This window comes from Anomalospiza imberbis, chromosome 8 (assembly GCF_031753505.1).
Source record: "Anomalospiza imberbis isolate Cuckoo-Finch-1a 21T00152 chromosome 8, ASM3175350v1, whole genome shotgun sequence".
Taxonomy (NCBI): Eukaryota; Metazoa; Chordata; class Aves; order Passeriformes; family Viduidae; genus Anomalospiza; species Anomalospiza imberbis.
In genome coordinates, this window is record NC_089688.1 from 34,315,342 (window position 1) to 34,328,450 (window position 13,109).

Sequence of the window (13,109 nt, forward strand, 5' to 3'; positions counted from 1 at the left end):
AAAATGAATGCATCATGCTCTGTCAGCTCCACAGGTATTTTGGTAAAAGTATAAAATGTTATTTGGTTTCAAAAAAATCGGTGCAGCAATACAGGTCACTTGCTAGGCTGAGCAAAAAAACAAAAATTCATATGCAGAAGAGATGGGACACATCTATTCTACGGCTGGATGAGGCATTTTGAATCCCTGGAAGTTGGGTTTTGATTAATTACAGCTTCTCCTGCAGAAATAAAATGGGAATTAAAGAAGCAGCAACACACACAAAGCATTTTTCACTAACTCAGAGAGGGTTGCCATCATTCCAGGGATTGAGCAGGGCGTCAGGACACGAGGAGTTATGGACTGGGGACAGTGACACTTTTTAATGTCATATTTAGAGGTGGAATCAGTGGTGATGGTCAGGAAAGAGGGCAGCTGTTCCTCTGCCCATCCCAGCCAGAACAGCAGTGGTTCCTAAAGGCAGCAGGTTGATAACTCTTCTAGACCATCAAAGCTGGATAATAAGAGAGCGCTACAGTTTTATTCCAGTGATGGATCTCATAAAAAGTGCACATGGGAATAAAATAAAATGCATGTAAATGTAAACTCGAGCAGATATCCTGATTCATCTGTAGCTGGTGACCTTTAAGTTCATTATGAAAAACAAATGTCAAGCTTTCAAAAGACAGGAGTATCCCTGGCTTTGCTGGGGATTTTGTATGCTATGGCACAGACTGTATTAATTTAGTCTGGCATCAATAACCTTGAAATCAGGATTTTGCACTAAAAATCTAGTTTTATGTTTATTCAGAAAGCAAAGATAAAAGGCGACTTTATTTTAAGGGACCCTCCTGTGGCTACAGGGAAAACGCAGTGTAACACTCTGGATTTCCACTACCTTGCTATGCAATGCCAGCTCCCATGGCAACAGATTTTGTAGGAATACAAAGAGCGTGATGAAGATCTCCCTTGATTTTGCCCCGAGTTTAATTATGGAAAAGTCTCCAGCCTGCAGAGTTCTTCGGCATCCGTGACACGACAAACGCTCCTGGAAAGCCTCAGTCAAAACCAGCCACAGGTTCCTTGGAGAAGGAAAAGAACCTCATTCATCCACTGTGGAAAACACAGAGATGTTGGATGTTGATACTGACACCAAAAATTTCAACTGATTAACAAGGGAATATCACGTAATTGCTGAAGAAACAACATCTGATCAATTAATTACTTCTCTAACTCGAATAAGAAGTGCTTTTATGCTTCCATTCTCCCCTCAATTAGTTCATAAGCTGGAAGACAGTCAGTCTGATGAGACTAAAGAATTTAAATGCATTTTTGATCTGGTTTTGCCTTTTGTTTTGGTTGTAGTTATGCTAACAGAGCTACCTGCTCTCTCTCTCTATCCTCTTTGCTCCTGCTAATAAAGGGACACTCTCACTGTGATGAATCTCCTGCCATATTTTTACAGGAACAAAACCCCACTCACATCTCAAAAAGAAACAACAAAAGCATCTACAAAAATCACTGGTTTTAGTCTAACTGAGCATCATCAGGACCTTATTGCATCTATGGTGCTTTGACATGCCCAGACAAGTGTCCCAGCAGGGACAAAAAAACATTACAGACCAACAGGTACTCACAGTTAAATGTTGGGACAGCAAGAAGTTGAAGAAAATTGGATGTACAACTTCCTTCCATCCAGAAACTTTGCCACCACAAACTACATCAATTACAAATAAAAATAATCCATATTTTCCCTTCACCTGTTCTGTGGAGCCAGGCTGGGAGAGCTGGGGTTGTTCCCATGGAGAAGGGAAGGTTCCAGGGAGATCTCAAAGTCATTTCCAGAGCATAAAGGAGATCCCAGAGAGCTGGAGAGGGACTGGGGACAAGGGATGGAGTGATAGGACAAGGGGAAATGGTTTCCCAATGCCAGAGGGCAGGGATGGATGGGATATTGGGAATTAGGAATTGTTCCCTGACAGGGTGGGCAGCCCTGGCACAGGGTACCCAGAGCAGCTGGGGCTGCCCCTGGATCCCTGGCAGTGCCCAAGGCCAGGCTGGACATCGGGGCTGGGAGCACCTGGGACAGTGGGAGGTGTCCCTGCCCATGGCAAGGGGTAGAACTATATCAGCTTTAAGGTCCTTTCCAACTCTAGCCATTCCAGGATTCTATAAAAATCAAAGGGTCTGTGCACTGACTTCAGTGAGAAAAGATTTACCCCCCCTAGATTAACTACTTGTGTTTATTTTCTACCAAAAGTACGGACTTTCAATCACTTTCTAGCTATATTCCCGCCTTTCACTCTGCACAAAACAGCTCTGTATTTAAGCATTACTCCAAAAATTCCTGTATTTCAAACACTCTGAGCCCATGTGGTGCTCGGCTGAGGATGGACAGAGGGCTGCAGACAAGGCCACGAGCCCTGAGTTGTGCTGTCACCGTCACAGCTCTTTGAAGCACAGACAGGCACTATCAGCTGATGCTGTGCAGGGTCTCCAGTCACAATGGTGGAGTCATTCCACCAGAGCGTTGGATTTTCCTCTCCTGATGGCTCCTGCACATGAAAGAGACCCTTATCTGCCTGTGGAGCAAACAGGGGGCTCGGAGCCAAAGAGCTGCCCCAAGATCCCCCCACGGCTCCGCCACCGCAGCCGGATGAGCCCACGGCACTTTTCCTCTCTGACTCTGCTCCTGCAACAGCCAGAGTGGATGGCCCGGCCATCAAAGCAGAGTCACTCTCTGAGTGGTGACAAATGACACTGAACTCGAAAAAATGCAGCCTGATCTATCTGGGGGGAAATAATCTTAAACAAAGGTGCTCGACGGCGGGAGGAAATCTGGCCAGCAGCAAGAGCAAAGAAAGGAACACAGGGGTGATACCAGCAGATTAAATATGAATAACTGAAAGCTTTCAGAATTGTCTGCGGGCTTCTGATGGCACATGTGGCACTTAGAGGAGAGGACAGGGCAGGAGGTGCCACTTGTCACCGGCCAGGGCAGAGCACACAAACCTCGACACCTCCTCCTACGTCACCTCCCCATTCCCAGCAGGATCTCCTGGCTCCAAAGGCACAAAAATGCAGCTCCTCAGTCTTGACCATTAATCTACAAAGCTGCATCGCAGCGACTTAAATGAGCTCTTTTCAAATTCCCTTCCCTTTAATTCCATAAGTACCCAGCTATTTTAGGCTCTTGATATAAAACCCACCAAATATTTGTGAGTAATTCCTCTACTTCTGCTTAGCCTTGTAAGCCCAGAGGAATACAGAGCAGCAGACCTAGATCCCAGTTTTAACTCTAGTTTCTATTTTAACACCAAAAATTTCCACGGAATTGCTACAAAAAAGGCAGGGAAGCATCTTTGTGAAGAGTAATTCTGTTGGTTAAATCTCCCTTTGATCTTCCTCTAGTTTATCTCTCCCATGGGGTGATTGTTTTTACTGTTCTTTATTTCATGGGTGCAGATATATCTATATAGGCCTAAAAAATGTTGCAATCACTTATTTCCAATTAAAAGGGATCACAGGGAAATTTATGGGAGCTGATCAAGTCCTTTTGTCTTTGGAAAATAAAAGAAAGAGGGGGAAAAATGGGTGAACTCTTGGTCATTGCACATCCTCCAGCCTCTCTCAAACTGTAATATTTTGTATTTTTCTGAAAATTCTCACTGGATTTTTCTTCCACACTGTGTTTGTGCTCACTGCTTTTCAAATTTCCTTGCTAAATATGCCTCCAAAATTAAATACATGTTTTTTGAATAGTCCATTAAAAGAACTGAACATTTTCAAGAAAAATTCTTATTTCTCTGTGCCTGTGCTTTTAAAGAGAGCAGAGCCAGGTATTTTTAATTTTTTTTTTTTTTGGGTGATGTAAAATATATAGATATATTATGTTATATGAGGCACAGTGATGATTTTATTCCAACATAAATGTCATTCTCACATAGTAATTTCATTTGGACTAGCAGGAGTGACTTTTTTTGAGGTGTTTGCACCTAATATTAATGTTAAAGTTTAAACTATTTCATGGAAGGATAACGACATCCAATTAACAGGCAGGGCAGGATTTACTGGTTTCCATTGGAAATACCAGGTCTCTCCTACTCTTGGTAACATTTTAGAGCAAAACCATTATTTTTCTTTAAAAATATCTAGGAATACACACATGGAAGTGAAGAAACATGCCCATTTCCCCTTCACTATTTACCTCCAGGCCTTGCCAGAGAAATGCCACTCAGGCCCTGAGGTCAGCCTGGGTTTGAGCATTCCTGAGCTCCTTCCCAAATCTCGGCAAAGGCAAAGGGAGCAAAACAAATCGCAGATGTGGGAACTGGGGAAAGGAAACGGTCATTTTTCCAGCGTGGGTCATGGAGAACAGATTAGTGAGTCCGGGATGGCTGAAACATGCTGGCACAGGCAGAGGAGCTGGCCTTGGCCCAGGACAAACAGTGCCAGAGCCGGGAGAGCCGGGAGCGCCGGGAGCGCCGGGAGCGCCGGGAGCCATGCGCACGCGGCCGGGAGCCACTGCCAGCCCCGTGCCACATGCCATGGAGAGCCCGTGGTTTGCCACATGCCATGGAGTGCCCGTGGTTTGCCACGTGCCATGGAGTGCCCGTGGTTTGCCACATGCCATGGAGTGCCCTTGGCTTGCCACATGCCATGGAGTGCCCGTGGTTCGCCACCTGCCATGGAGTGCCCGAGGTTTGCCACATGCCATGGAGTGCCCATGGTTTGCCACATGCCATGGAGTGCCCGTGGTTTGCCACATGCCACGGAGTGCCCGTGGTTTGCCACATGCCATGGAGTGCCCGTGGTTTGCCACATGCCATGGAGTGCCCATAGCTCGCCACATGCCATGGAGTGCCCGTGGTTTGCCACATGCCACGGAGTGCCCTTGGCTCACCACGTGCCTTGGAGTGCCCGTGGTTTGCCACATGCCATGGAGTGCCCATAGCTCGCCACATGCCATGGAGTGCCTGTGGTCTGCCACATGCCATGGAGTGCCCGTGGTTTGCCACGTGCCATGGAGTGCCCGTGGTTCGCCACATGCCACGGAGTGCCCGTGGTTTGCCACATGCCACGGAGTGCCCGTGGTTTGCCACATGCCATGGAGTGCCCGTGGTTTGCCACATGCCATGGAGTGCCCATAGCTCGCCACATGCCATGGAGTGCCCATAGCTCGCCACATGCCACGGAGTGCCCGTGGTTTGCCACATGCCATGGAGTGCCCGTGGTTTGCCACGTGCCATGGAGTGCCCTTGGCTCACCTCCCCCAGCTGCCAGCCCTCCTTGGGAGGGTTCCAGCACAGGCTGGGATGAGCAGCTCCACTCGGGATGGGGGAATGTGGGCAAAGCTGATCGATCCCGGCTGGAAACAGATCCTGCTTGAGCTTCCCGTTGGGATTGCAGCTGGATCTTTCTTTTGGTAATGGCAGGTTGGTGGCAGGAAACCTGGCTTGGGAGAGCCAGAATACTCTGGAAAGCCTCAGGAGAACTGTAGAGGGTGGGCAGGCTCTGGCACAGGGTGCCCAGAGCAGCTGGGGCTGCCCCTGGATCCCTGGCAGTGCCCAAGGCCAGGATGGACACTGGGGCTGGGAGCACCTGGGACAGTGGCAGGTGTCCCTGCCATGGCAGGGGTGGCACTGGATGGGCTTTGAGGTCCCTCCCAGCCCAAACCATTCCATGATTCTATGGATTCTGAGTAAATCTCTGATTTCATTTCCATGTGTTAGTGACACAGTGGCAGGTGATGCCAGTCCAGGTCACGCTAAATCCAGGGGACAATAATTTACCTCAGTAACTCCAATCCAAGCAGGAATAATAATTCCTCCCCACCACCTTCTTAGGCTCATGTAATATTTTAGCCACATTCCCACCGAGGGCAGGCACAGCCAGAGTAATGCTGAGAGAGGGAAAATACAGCTCTGGAGACAGGAAAAGTGGACCCAGAGACCACCCAGCCACGGCAGGACGAATGAGATGTCATCCGTGGTATCCCACAGCTCAGAATGTTATTCTTGAGCAGTGCACAATCAATTATGTCTGTATGGAATGACTCCACTCCCTTTTTTTGGGTCTCCAGGAAATCTCTGTTCAAATTGAAGATGGTTTTCTAACAGGCTCCACTCTTTACCCAATTTTCCAGCTGAGTTGACTGAGGCCCAGGCAGGTCAAATGGCTTACCCAAGGTCAGGGAGGGAATCAATGAGTTGGGTCAGATTAGATCTCAGCCTGTACCTCGCTTTTCATCCTCTGCTGTTCCTGCTGGACCACTGTTAGAACCAGGTTAACAAAATGTCATGGATATGCTTTAAAAATATATATTTTTAAACTTGTTATTTCAATAAGTATTAAGTTCTTTAGACAGCATGCTATATAAGATTAGGTTTCAAGAGGTGAGGCCTTTGCTGCAAGGAATTCGATATCCAACACAATGTAAAATATCCAGCAGGAGAAAGACTTTTACTACTGTATAAAAATAATAAAAATGCAGAAAAGTCAAATTCACAGATCAAATGCTGGAGTGCTCACTCGGGTCAAGTTCTGCCTGGCTTTAATTGTATTTTGCCTTGGGAAAAGGCTTCAGATCTGGCCATAAATTAGTGTGCTGATCCCATGGCATGAATGGTGTTTTATTTACTTATTCCATGGAATATGCTGCAGAATTCAAGTAGCAGTTAAGCTAAAAAGAGTCACTCATCCGAATCTGAAGGAACCGTGGTGTTTGTGAGAATAATCTTGGGCTGCCTCTTCCAACCACCCACTGGGTAATTTGGCACGAATTGCCCAAAATAGCCCATTTCCTCCCAAGGGATGTGTGTGTTTCCTGAACTTAGGCACCGAGAGCTACCAAAAGCTCTGGATTTTCAGGAAAAATATCTTCCCTGGGAGGGCTGAGCCTTCCTCATCCCTGGGGATTTCCACACCCACTGAGGGAAAGCCCTGAGCAGTCTGGAGCTGGTGAAGGGGGATGGCCTGGAGACCTCCTCCAGCCCAGCCTGGACTATTTTCCAGTCCTGCAGCATCACTGGATATCATCCTTCTCAGCATTAATTTTTAAAGACCACTTCAGGGGCAGTTTTTTCCCCCATCTATCCCTCTGTGCTGCCAGATCCTACCTTGCCAGCTCCCATGATAATACAGGAAGATGTGGCATGGAGAGAGAGGAATAGGAGTTTATTTCCCAGCTATTACTCCATAAATAAAACTAAGAAAACATCAATCAAACTGCATTCTTTTTTTCCTTCATTCACTTTCATCCCACCCAACCACAGAATAATTGTTCTGGGCATTTTGCTTTCAGACAATGGGAGAAGGTTTTGCTTTGGAAAGCCCAGTCAGGAATTTTCTTTTCCCGATTTTCGGATCCGTCACAGGCGCACTCGGAACTCTTGGCAAAGTTCAGCACTGAGGAAACTGCATCTCATCACTTCTCATCTGCAGATCAAAGCAATTCACTGGCAACATGAAAAGCCTGTATTTAAAAACTGACAGGATACCCTTAGAAAAAAAATTAAAAGAACAAGCTTAGAAATTCTGGGAAGAATGCATTTGGAGTTTCAAGCAAAATAAAACAACATCTAAAAAGCAGTATTAAAAATATCCTCGGATGCAAGAGAAACATTTGTATTTGCCCAGTGCTGAAACAATAAACAAATGAAAACGATCTCTGCTCCGTGTTCCAGAGCAGGATAAAAACTATTCAACCATTAAACTGGGTTCAACTCTGTTGGCTTTCCTCCTGTGCTTCCATTAAGGCCAGAAAAAGCTAAACCAGGCAGGAGATGACAGAAACTTGCAGGAAGCATCCTGAGACTGGAGAAATTTGGGAAGTTTGAAACAAGATGTGTGGATTCAGGAGCAAAGCACTCGTTCACCTGCTCCTCCTGACTGCTGGTGCCTTTCAGCACTTTCAGAAATAGAAATGTTTCCTCTCTTTCGACTGGCACAGCTCCCCTCTTCCTCCTCGGGCTGGCTCTGGAGCTGCCTTACCTCCACCTTGTTTTTGTCAGAACTGGGAGCACACGGAGGTTTCAGCAGCTGCCTGACCTTTCCAAGGTGTGCATCTCCACCTTCACCACCCAGGGACCTCCTTATGCTTAAAATCTGCTCCAGGTTCACTTGAGTTATTTCATGTGAAGGTGCTTAGTGTCACAAACGTTTTTTTTTTTTTTTTATCCCTCCCATTGTAGGTCAGTTGGCATTGTAATGTTTATTATTAAACCGCCTTTGAAAGCTGAGCATGGAATAGATTTGCCTCCATCGATGGACACAGGGGAGCAACCCAGCCCAGCTGCGCTCCTGCCACCTGGACCTGCTGGACTATGGCCTCAGGAGCATTTTGGAGGGATGTCAGCTCCCAGAGCTGTGGGAACACAGCCAGGTCCAGCACAGCCCAGCCAGGAGACATCCCAGCACGTGGCTCCAGTTAACCAGAGCGTTCCTCTGCTCCCAGCCTGGACATCAGCACCCTCTGGGAGCAAGCCAAAGGGAATTTCACCCATTTTCACATCAATAAAACATTTTATCTATTTATCTTTTTGTCTATTACATACTCAGGCTGCTGCTTGAATGGGGAGCTGAACACAAACCCAAGCCAAGATTGGTGTGAGGGACAGGAACAACCCTGGGTATGTCCCACCACAATTATGGGACAATTCCTGTCACAGAGACACTAAATAGAGGGGGGAAAAAGAAAGAGAGAAAGAGAGAAAGAGAGAAAGAGAGAAAGAGAGAAAGAGAGAAAGAGAGAAAGAGAGAAAGAGAGAAAGAGAGAAAGAGAGAAAGAGAGAAAGAGAGAAAGAGAGAGAGAGAGAGAAAGAGAGAAAAGAAAAGAAGAAAAAAGAAAAGAAGAAAAAAGAAAAGAGAAGAGAAGAGAAGAGAAGAGAAGAGAAGAGAAGAGAAGAGAAGAATGAGACAAAGAAAGAGAAAGAGAGAGAGAGAAAGAAAGAAAAAAGAAAGAAAGAAAGAGAAAGAAAGAAAGAAGGAAAGAAAAAGAAAGAAGAAGATAAACATTTTCACGTCCATTTATTTTCATTTTAGGTTACTGCAGGATTCTACTCCCATCACAGTTCACATTGTATTTATGTTAAAATGTTATTAAGACAAGAAGTGAAGACAGGATTTCTTCATAATGTCTAATTTAAACCTAGGCTTCTTCAGCTTAAGGTCATTCCGCCTTGTCCTGTCCCTCCATCCCTCGTCCCCAGTCCCTCTCCAGCTCTCCTGGAGCCCTTCAGGCCCTGGCAGGGGCTCTGAGCTCTCCCTGGAGCTGCTCCTCTCCAGGTGAGCACCCCCAGCTCTCCCAGCCTGGCTGAAGAGGGGCTCCAGCCCTTGGAGCAGCTCCATGGCCTCCTCTGGATTTATCCCAACAGGTCTTTTTTGTGCTGGGGACCCTAAAGGTGGACACAAGCCTCCAGGTGGGCTCCCACCAGAGCAGAGGAGAGAACCCCCTCCCTTGACCTGCTGGTCAGGCTGCAGGGCATCCAGCTCAGCATAAAATCTCCTGAGGAACACTTCCCTCAGCTGCCACCAGATTCTCACAAAAGCAGCAGGACATGGTGAAAACTGCACACAGGTGATCCAGAGGGAACTGGATTCCTTCTGTGCAGGCCCGCTCCCAAAAACCCCACACATTCCTACCTGTGGTAAGCAATTAAATGTTATCAGCTCTGCCTGTCCTTCAGCGAGTGTGTGATGAGGTTTGCCAGCACTCAGAAGATTGTGCGAGGCCGGAGTTACACCCAGTTCATAAAATCGCACAGAATCCATACATTTTACAGAGACAGGCTCCCTAAAGTGTCACAGTGCATTTCAGCATCTGAGCTGCCTGGCATTCAGTGAAAGAATCCTGCTTCTCTGCCATGGATCTTGGGCTCTGCAAGCTCCTCCACGTGCATTTATCATCCCTGCCTTGCGAAGGAGCGCGGGTGGCTTGAGGGACAGAGGTGCACCTCTTGTAATGGTATATTCTACACTCTGCTGCAACCTTTCTTCTCATATTTCAGAGTTGAAAAAGGCCTGTCAAAAAGGGGCTATTATGAAAGGGAATTTGAAGACATTCATAAACATCGAGACAGAAAATTGCATTTTCAATATGAGAACCTCAATAGTTAAGGCTACATTTGGGAGATCACTATGGCCCTCTTATTTTCTGCTTACGCTGTCAAAGTTTGAATTCATGTTGGGTTTTCCAGCAATTCAAACAAAGGATACTTTCATAAACATCCATTTCATAAACTACAGCATATCTAATTCTTTGGGTTCTGAAGGCTGAGCTGAATGTAGTGTTTGTGGTCTACTGAGAATATGTCTGGAAAGCATAAAACAATCTACTAGGTAAGTTACAAAGCTGTTGACATAGGGAATGAAAATGGAAATTCTGCAGTAGTTTCCCCCATCCCCGGCTTTACGCTGTACTTTGCCTGATGTGAGCTGATTGGTGCCGTATATCTTGATGTTAGGATCCCATTTCAGAAATGTTCTGACATTATCTATTTGGCAGTTTGAAAAATAGTATCAAACTCCCAATGCATTTGAGCGCACGTTTCAACCCAGCAAGCGTAATATCCATTTCCTCCGGTGCAAGAGGCACATTAGGACCAACTCCAAGTGGATTCAATTCTAGGAATGCAATATGTGACTCCACACAACCCCACACATGCACACACGGCCTGGTGAGAGGGACCAAAAGGAATTAACCTGATTTGATTTCCAGCCTCTCCCAGCAAACACAAAGGTCTGTCCCTGCCAAGGAACGGATGCCATGAGTTCTGTGAATGCACAGTTGGCACCTCACCTGCCCATGGCACAGGGAGGGATGGAGAGAGGAAACCTCATCCAAAATAAAGGGCATTACTAGGGATATTTTCACAAGAGCATGTAGAGATAGGATAAGAGGGAATGGCCTTAAGCAGAAGGAGGGCAGGGCTAGATGGGATATTGGGAGTTGGGAATTGTTCCCTGGCAGGGTGGGCAGGCCCTGGCACAGGGTGCCCAGAGCAGTTGGGGCTGCCCCCGGGTCCCTGGCAGTGCCCAAGGCCAGGCTGGACAGGGTTTGGAGCAGCCTGGGACAGTGGGAGGTGTCCCTGCCATGGCAGGGGTGGCACTGGGGGATCTTTAAGGTCCCTTCCAGCCCAAACCCCTCAATGGTTCTGTAATTTCTCACACAACTGACAATGATTACGAGGCTGGGCACATCTCTACCCAGGCTACAATCACCAAGTGCCCTGAAGGATGTGTTCTCTTGCAAATATGCTTAGTATGTCAATAGGAAAAAAATATATGCTGTAAATTTTGCCATAATAATTATTGGAAATGCTTGAGCCTTGCTGGAATTTGGCAATAGCTCCACTAAATATAGGACTCCAGGCACACTTAATTTAACAGGAGATTTATCAGTGGCCTTATTGACCCAAAATTCCTCTTATTTAACATTTATATGTTTTTTTACCACACAAATTTCTCTGTACCACAACAGATACAATTTACACTGGGTTAGCTTCACCAATATTTGTCAAAACATTTTCCAGCAACTTCTGGAATAGAGCAGCCAGGAGATAACTAAAACACCTGAAGTAGGGCATATGAAACACCATAAGTTTTTACAGTTTTGCCCTAAAGAAAATGCAGCCAATCTCTGCTAATATCCCTTTCATTTACAGGCTTTGCTACGAGATTTCCCTAAAGGCATTAGTGGCTGGCAAACAACTCCCAGCACCTTGATTACAGGAAATCATATTTCTCCTGATACCAAGCTTCTTCATAAGTACTGAAAATGCTCTGCCTACTAAAATACGTATTCTTAACTTACCAGTAATTCTACACCTCGAACCACCCAACTTCCTTCCTCTCCCAGCACAGGAGCCACTTGTATTCCTGCTCAATATATCCTAACTCCTGCTTTACTCTTTGTTTGTTTTCAATAGAGATGAATCTGTGCTTCCACATCAAAAGTGGTATCGAGTAAGTTTGGAGAATATTTTGGGGGAAGAGGGAGAGAAACAAGATTTAATTAGTGAGGGTTACAAAATATTTCAAAGATAATGGTGAGTTGAAATGTATATATTTTTACCTGAATTCCCTTGAATTTAAAGAATTATGGAGGTTTGAAACGCCCCAACTGCTCTGACCCAGACTGAAGGGTGAGCCCCAGAAAATGACACATCTTCAGAACAACCCTTGGACCTCTTTTCTTATATACAGATCACAACCCAAGCCATCAAAATTTAACTCCTTGTCCTCATACACCCATCAAGCTCCAGTGATTCCCAGTGACCCAGGTGCTTCCCAGCATTTCACAGCAATTTAAACACAGAGACCAGCTCCCAGTATGCTGCAAACAAAAGTTTCGTGTCAGAGATTACTCCTATTATTCAAATCCTTTTAAGGAACCGGACTGGGAGTGTTTTCACACACACACTCTCCTTCAGGGCCAATTAAAGCACATAACGTGCCCAGCTCTGCATGGACAGGAACATTTCCAGATTTAAATTTGCAGGACACATCCCTGCTGTTGAGAAAACACAAGTGTCTTGGCAAAGGGAACCACAGTTTCTGGTTTCATTCAGCCTGCTCTCTTTTTTTTTTTTTTTTTTTTCAGTTTTTCCTGGTGATTCTAAGAGTGAAAGGCAAGCCTTATTTACTGGTTGAAGTGAACTCACACCAGGTGACATTGCTGGGGCTCTCTGCAGCTGAAGAGAGGCCAGAGGAGCAGAGGAAGTGCTCCAGGCCAGGCTCTGACTCAGTAAGGCACATACACACAAAGGCAGAAATATTTTATGCCTCTGCTCCAATCTGACAAGTTTCTCATGGGGGAAATCAAGGATCTACAAGTGAGGTCCAAATCACAGTGATTTGCAATCCTGCATCTTCCCCAGGCTCCATCTGTTTGTCTCTCTGCCTGGTGAGAGGGTCCTTCCAGCTCCAGTGCCCAAGCCTCTCCTCCACAGCAGATGTTGCAGAAAGGAGACGCTTCCAGAGGTTAGTCCTCAACAAGGAATTTAATCCAGGCTGAAATAGTTGTGAATTGACATCTCAAGGCATTTAATAAAACCCTTCCTTTTCAGTTTTTCCATCCCAGCCATCAAAATCTTTGACTGCAAAGTTCATGTGTTGGTTTAAGCCTTGGT

General features: G+C 46.0%; 1 long non-coding RNA gene across 1 annotated transcript; it reads right to left on the reverse strand.

Moving 5' to 3' along the window:
- Positions 1-3: 3 nt before the first annotated feature.
- Positions 4-13,109, reverse strand: LOC137478455 (uncharacterized). The gene is made up of 4 exons (XR_011001580.1): positions 9,622-13,109; positions 7,233-7,479; positions 6,163-6,251; positions 4-1,092 (listed from the first exon to the last, which is right to left on the reverse strand). It is a non-coding gene; the product is annotated as an uncharacterized lncRNA (long non-coding RNA).